Here is a 7,500-nt window from a genome sequence, read left to right on the forward strand (position 1 = left end):
AATTGGCCAAAAATGACACCAGATGCAAATCTGCTAATTCACCATAAGAGTAATCTAATAAATAGGTAGGCATCAATGTTAAGTATATTTCCATGGCACCGATTACAGATTCAGTTACTAAAGCTCAATTTGCATGATGAAGGGGGCTCTCAGGTAGAGTAGGAAACATCCACCAATTGTCCAGCATGGCAGAGACAATGGTTTTCCAACCAGTGTCAGTGGGTTATACTGTCTACTGTTCTCGCGAGCTAAACACAAGAATTGAATTGTCAGGTAAATGGTGGGGCACAAAATGTCACAATATAAGTGATTTTTTTCAGGCCAGTTTATTGGAATACACTGTGCAGGGTTTCAGACCATTAGATAAATAATTTATCATGCATACAGATAATATCAACATTCGTAACGACATGAAAAAGTCATAAATATCTGTATGATTATGATACTTGTTCTATTTTCCTGATGGATTCCATGCAAAACTGGCGCACAATTGGCCAAAAATGACACCAGATGCAAATCTGCTAATTCACCATAAGAGTAATCTAATAAATAGGTAGGCATCAATGTTAAGTATATTTCCATGGCACCGATTACAGATTCAGTTACTAAAGCTCAATTTGCATGATGAAGGGGGCTCTCAGGTAGAGTAGGAAACATCCACCAATTGTCCAGCATGGCAGAGACAATGGTTTTCCAACCAGTGTCAGTGGGTGGAAAACCATTAGAGAATTTGTTGCAGTTATCTAGGAAGGGTCAAATAAATCAATTATTAAGAGAATTCAGCTCCCATATAGCAGGGATATTAGCTCCACTGGGAACTCACTTAGACACAATATGTATTTTTCTGCATGTTTGATATGATCTGGTTTTACCAGCATTATGTTATTTGAAGTATGTTACCACATTTGCACTGGATGAGAATAAGAGCAGCACAGACCACAAGTTATTCTAGCTCATGGGGGTAAGCACACTTCCCTGAGTGAAACAATACACAGCAACATTTATTTAAATACATCAATACATCAATTTGAAATAAACTTAGCATGTTCTAATATTTAGCATAGTTAGCTCGGAGTGGGAAAGATATCTGAAGGACGCTAATGAGCCATCCAGGACTATACACATGACTATAACAGAAAAACACGTTCATTTAATGGTTAAAGCTGCACTAATAGATCATTTTATGAGAACTATTGATCAAGTGACTACATGTAAAAATAGGAAACAATCATACTGTCAGACACACAGAGAATCATCCCTGGACTGCAGTTTCACTTTCAGGCTCTTTTAGCACACCGGTTTGGTTTTAAAGCCGTTTACTCCACTCCCCGGAATGTCTCATTTCAGGCAGAGGTTTTCAATATCAGTCTCTGATAATCACACTGTCAGTCTGTTGGGCACCAAACACCAGAGGGACAAAGTTCAACACAAGTTGTTGAACATAGTGCAGCATTTAGAAGCCGGCCAAATGTCTTTCTCTGGAGTAGGTGTGGACTCAACTTTGACAGACATTCCTAAGGTTAACACAAACACCAATCCAAATAAATGTAAATTCTGCAAATGGAAACGTTAAACATTCCCATAACAACTGGTTACGGTGATAATGTTGCTGTCATGTTTTCACCTTTTGTTGTAGTCCCCAAATGGCCAGGAAATAAATTTTAATGCAGCTTAAATTTTTGTACAGCATCAGAAACAGGACAATCTAAAATCAACACAATATAAATAAGGAACCATAAAACCAAATAAAAAATCAACAGGCAAAAACGCATGACAAAAGATGGAGAAACACAGAAAAGTGTTTCTCCATCTTAAACAAGAACAGTAAAAACAGTGCAAGGGACAATGGTTATGCATTTTATAAAATAGAATTTCAGATCAAAGTAGATTATTTTCAATTCAAAGTCCAAAATCAGTGGACTTGCCAGTTGGCTTGGTGTGTGTGCATGTACTTGAACACTGGCAAACCTCAGTGTGAGAGAAAAGACCGGAATAGAGAAAGCAAACACATTATATGTGAGGAGCTATCATCAAAATGAAAATGACTTAATGAAAGTCAAACATTTACATAAATAAGCAAATTTCACAAACATACACAAACAAAACGTAAAAAATGAAGTTAATATCAGGATATTCAGCTTCAAAATGTCCCGGGTGCAAGCCAACAGTCACTGTGCAGAGGAAACCTTTAGAAGAGGAGACAAGCTCTGTCTCAAGGAATGTCTACAGCTCACTGTGTGTGTCTCTTGTCCTCTGTGTTTATGTCAAAGAGGTTGACCCCTATGCTGAACTGCGTACAATGAGACAGCTCAAGACATCGCAAGTAAACTGGCTGGATAATATGCTTACATACTAACAAAGTTGGACAACTTTCAAAACAAAGTGATGCCAACTCCAAACTGATGTCAAGATATAAAGGACATTAGAAAGAGTCCGAGATATACAGTGCCTGTTCAGATCTTTCGGGCTGCAGCCATCGCACAGATCCAATCCTGCTGAGAGCTCAGCTGAAGCATGCTGGTCCAATAGTGAAGCCAAACTCCCAGGTTACTTCTTCGTTTCCAAAAACTGCCAGGTCCCTGAGAGGCAACAGCTGGAGATCTTCACTTTCAAACTGAAAAATGGATTCCCGACCTACTGACTCCAACGTCTCTGACATCTGTGGGACAGGAAGGAAATTCAAGTCAAATTGTTTTTTTTGACTTGATAATAATAATTAAGTTATCTTTTGTGTCGTTCTAATGATTATTGATTATGAAATGATTTTTCAACGAATCAAATTCCATTTTCATTTGTATAGCCATATTTACAAATCTCAAATTGTCTCATAAATGGCGTTCCTGGTCCCCAGTGGAGGAATCCCTTGTTATCCCATGTGTGAGAGAGACTTTAATGTAACTATTTACGTCATTACTAACTTCGGGCCTGTTATGTGTTCAAGAAGGTCATTGATGAAATGTGCAACGTGCAAGATGATGCAAAGTGTGTAAAAGCCAGGTCAAAATTGTACACATCCTTGGTGATCGATAGAAACCATTTAAACCTCAAAGGTTACAAGTAATATTTGTGCTGCATCCATGGTATGGAATAATTTGTCATGTTTCCCGATGTGACTTCAGTTTCTGCATGTTTTTCTGTGTTCTCCCTGTGTCCCCTCCTCCCCTGTGTGTTATTTGTGTGTGTGTGTGTGTGTGTGTGTGTGTGTGTGTGTGTTCTGTGTTTGTGTATGTGTGTCTACAATACAAATACCCTGGTCTCCTGTCATTCCTCACCGGATTGTTCTACCAGCTCAGTGCCCTTGGCTGCTTTGAACAAACTACTAGTTACTCTACAGATTGTTGTTAGATGCAAACTTCTAGTGTTCCTAATTATCATTCTTGTGCCAAGGACTGGCAACAGTACCTCCTTCCCCCCTGACCACAATTGGCTTCAAGGACTCTCCAGTCCTCCCTCTACTCGTCTGCCTGCCTGTCTGCCTGCCTCAACCATCACCTACAAGAATCATTAGAGAGCCATTACCTTTTTTGTGTCTATGTCTGAAAAAATAAATTAAACTAAATTCAATATTATTTTATTTGTATAGCGCCAAATCATATTATACATATTATAACCCAATTATTCCGAATAGGTCATCAGGTCCACATTTTAATTTGACCAATATTTTTTAAATATCTGGAGAAATTCCCATCAGCCTCATCTGCAACTAGTGTTTTGTGAGCAAAGTTTAGTATGCTAACATGCTACATCAGCGAGTTAACATTGCCTTAATGAGTATGTTGATGAAAGCATCAATACAAAATCTAAGCACATCTGTAAAAAACAGAATAAATAATAGAAAATATCAAATACCAAAAGCAAACGGCCATAGTTTAAATATGAGTTATGTATTCTGAGTTAGTAAAATTGCTTATCTTATACATATATTTTCTATAAAACTGTTTTTAAATTTCAAAGTCATAAAGAACAAATAAGGGTGGATCCTTATTGGTACATAGAGTATTACTTTACACAGCACTATTGTTCTTTTAAGACTAATAGATTCATGTCATATTCAACACACTTCAGGTTTTTACCTGACGCAGGTGTACATTCGATTTTGAGTTGCAAAGAGGATTTAACTTGATACATCTGTGCAGGGAGCATTAGTTTCATTGATGGTAGCTTGTCAGTGATCAGTTCACAGTGACTGAAGCAACAGCGTAAATTACCACACAGTCTGCCATTGCCCCCAGGTAACTATGCCTTCGAGTGTCAGCCAGGAACTTGGCTTCCCTCTCTCTGTGGCTCTGTTTACTTCCTGGCTGACAGGAGTAGGTGATGGTCTGAGTGGAGAATCTGCTGTTCAGTCGCAGAAACCTCATCTGCACCACATCTGCTCCTCCTGGATACTCAAACTGTTAGGAAAGGGTTTGCATATCAGAAGTGATCAAGTGAAAGGAAGAAAGAAAAATAAGTCAAATCCATCTCAGACAAACAAAAAAAGGAAACATGTGTGAGCTGCTCACCTGGAAGCCATCTTCAACCTGGCTCAACCAGTGAAATGACATGTTGGTGCCAGAATCCTTCAGCCAAGCCTTGATTGGAACCTGTGGTTAGTCATTGATGTTAATGCAGTGCTTAAATGTTTTTACCATGAACTATAAATTAACACTAAACATGACCTCAGTTTTCAGCATAAACAATGAAAATGATACTGCAATAAAGACTGGCGGTCTGTCAACGTCTCATACATTCAACCCTTCATACAAAACTACATGCAATACCAGTCAAACTTGTTCTAGTTTTTACTGAAGTATATGTAGTTTTATGTTTATAAGGGGTGGCTTGAGCCAGTGTTAATTTCGTTGACGAAAACTATGACGAAAAACATTTGCTAACGACCTTTTTTCCATGACGAAGACGAGACGACGACGTAACGAAAACGAATCTTTGAAAATAAAAACTATGACTAAATCTATTTTAACTTTCATTGACGAGACGAGACGAAAATGTTGGTGGTTGACTAAGTCTCAATCATTTTTTTAAACATCATCGCATCAGGCCGTCATTAAGTATCAGGAGCGGGCGAGTGAGTGTGTGTGTCTGTCTGTATGTGTGTGTGTGCCCCAGATAGCGCACCAGTCCTGAGGCTCCGCTCCGCCCCCCGCCCCGCTCACTCGCTCAGCGACACAGTGAGATCAGACCTTGTTCACGTGAAGCAGCCGCTCAAGGACTGACTGCTTCTTAACTATGGAAACAGTGAAAACACAGAGTTTCTCTGGTCTCAGCTGCTCAGAGATCAGCGCCTCAGCTTCTTGATCAGAGCAGAAGCTGCAGTTGGTTTGTACCGATTTTCAGTTTCTGTGTTCGCCTCCAGCCAGACCTGCTCTCATTTTTTGTTTTCACAATTAAAACTAAATATATATTTTAAGCTACTAGGCTCAAATAGCCCTACAAAGCTCTGTGTTTAATTTATTTCAAAGTAGGCCTAAACTTGGCTGTGTATTTTCTTCTCTTCATACGTGTTTCGGTGTTTTCCTGTGTTGAATCAGGTACAAATAGCAATAAAGAGTTTTCTTTATTTTCGTTCTATAATTTGTTTAATGCAACAATCTATAGTGCTAGCATAGTATAACTTTATATTAAACTTTATTAGCTTTGTTATCAAACATGTTTTGCAGCTCCAGACAAATTGTATTTGGGGGAAGAGGAGGCAAAATTTCTCTTTTGAAAGTAAAGGTTGCCGTCCCCTGTTACAGACTTATGCTGGTAGGGATATCTAATGGACAACTTAAGTACTGCAAACTAGACTATTATGCAGTTGTAGACAGAACACAGGGTCCCTGCTGGGCCTGAGAATGGAATATAAGGAGTTTAATGTGGCTAAAAACTAGACTAAATGTAATTACTTTTCGTTACTTTAAAACTAGACTAAAACTAAGAAGGATAAAAATGACTTAATGTGACTAAAACTAATATGCATTTTCGTCAAAAGACTAAGACTAAATCAAAAATAGCTGTCAAAATTAACACTGGCTTGAGCTCAGGAGGAAAACTGAGTTGTCCACTAATCAGAGGGTCCATGGTTTGATCCTCTCCAAGTTTCCTTGGTCAAGATAATGAACTCCAAATTTGAAGAAAAAAAACAACTAAACAAAACTGTTTACCCTGACAAAAGTTGCTAGAGACAGACAGATGGGTAGGGGGTTGTTTTTGTCTATTCTTTGTCTATTAAACAACCAATATTTTCTCTCTTATGACAGAGCCTGAATGTTTCCTCTTCTAGGTGCAAAGCTGAGAACATCTGGAAGAAATTAATATCAATCTTCCTATCCAACAGGAAGGTAGGACCAAGGCATTCTCTAAAGGAAACTATTATTAGACGGATGATTCATGAGGATATTCAGAGGACCCAAGCCTCATGTTGATGTGTTGTTGATACCTGAGTCTGCTGTGGAGACAGACAGGTCTTTGGTTCTGCTGTGAAGTCACAATACACTTGAAACGCATCAGCTGGGCTGCCCTGGTTAGGATCAATGTAATACACCCCTGAAAGAAAGATGTATATCTCTGACTATTTATGTTGCATTTAGTAGACTTGCTAACAAACATGGAGGCCACTCTGACCCACAGATAGATCTTGTCCAGTGATAAAACATTTTTTTTCTTCTATAAGGTCACATCCTTGTTATTGTTCAGAGGATCAGTGAATGACCTGTGTCAGTCTCACCGTTAGTGGAGTCTGGGTGAGCCAGCCACAGTTCCAGACATGTAGTAGCTGGATGAAGTTTGCTGCCATCTGGTGGGTTTATGAACCAGCGGAGCTCCCCCTGCAGGGAGTCCAGCAGAGCCTGCACCAGGACCGGGTTGGGCTTGTTCGACACGTACATGAGCTCCTAAGACATTCATTGCAAACCAGGTAGGTTTACAATGTGCATGGATAAATTATGAAATATGTGATGAAGAAAAAAATGGATTTCAATTTACAGATCAAGATTTGTTTACTTGTTATTTGTGACACTAATCAGAGTTTTACCTGACAGAGCAGTTCAATTATATCTCGGATTGGAGAAATAATAATTTGAGAAAGAAGACATCAGCACTGTTACTTTAATTCTGTTTTTCTATTATTGCTGTAACAAGTGAATTTCCCCATTGTGTGGATAAATAAAGAAATCTAATCTAATCTAATCTAAAAACTCAGCACCATATAAAAAGAAAACAATAAGCACTGCAACATTTTACTTGTTGAGCTTTTTTACATCCCTTGAATGATAAGGTTTTTCCAAGTTGAATCCTCTGCTTTGGACTAAAAGGTGTTTGTTTGAGAAACATGTTACATCAGTCTCAGAGAAAAACACAATAGAGATTAAATCATTCAAAATCCATTTAAATTACAATATTATAGACAACTTCAAGTCATACTGATGGAAAATACATACACTATATATTATAGATTCAAATACTACAATAATAAACTATTAAATAGATAGATAACATATCAAGATGAAAAAAATATCA

This window comes from Platichthys flesus, chromosome 3, assembly GCF_949316205.1.
Source record: "Platichthys flesus chromosome 3, fPlaFle2.1, whole genome shotgun sequence".
Lineage (NCBI taxonomy): Eukaryota > Metazoa > Chordata > Actinopteri > Pleuronectiformes > Pleuronectidae > Platichthys > Platichthys flesus.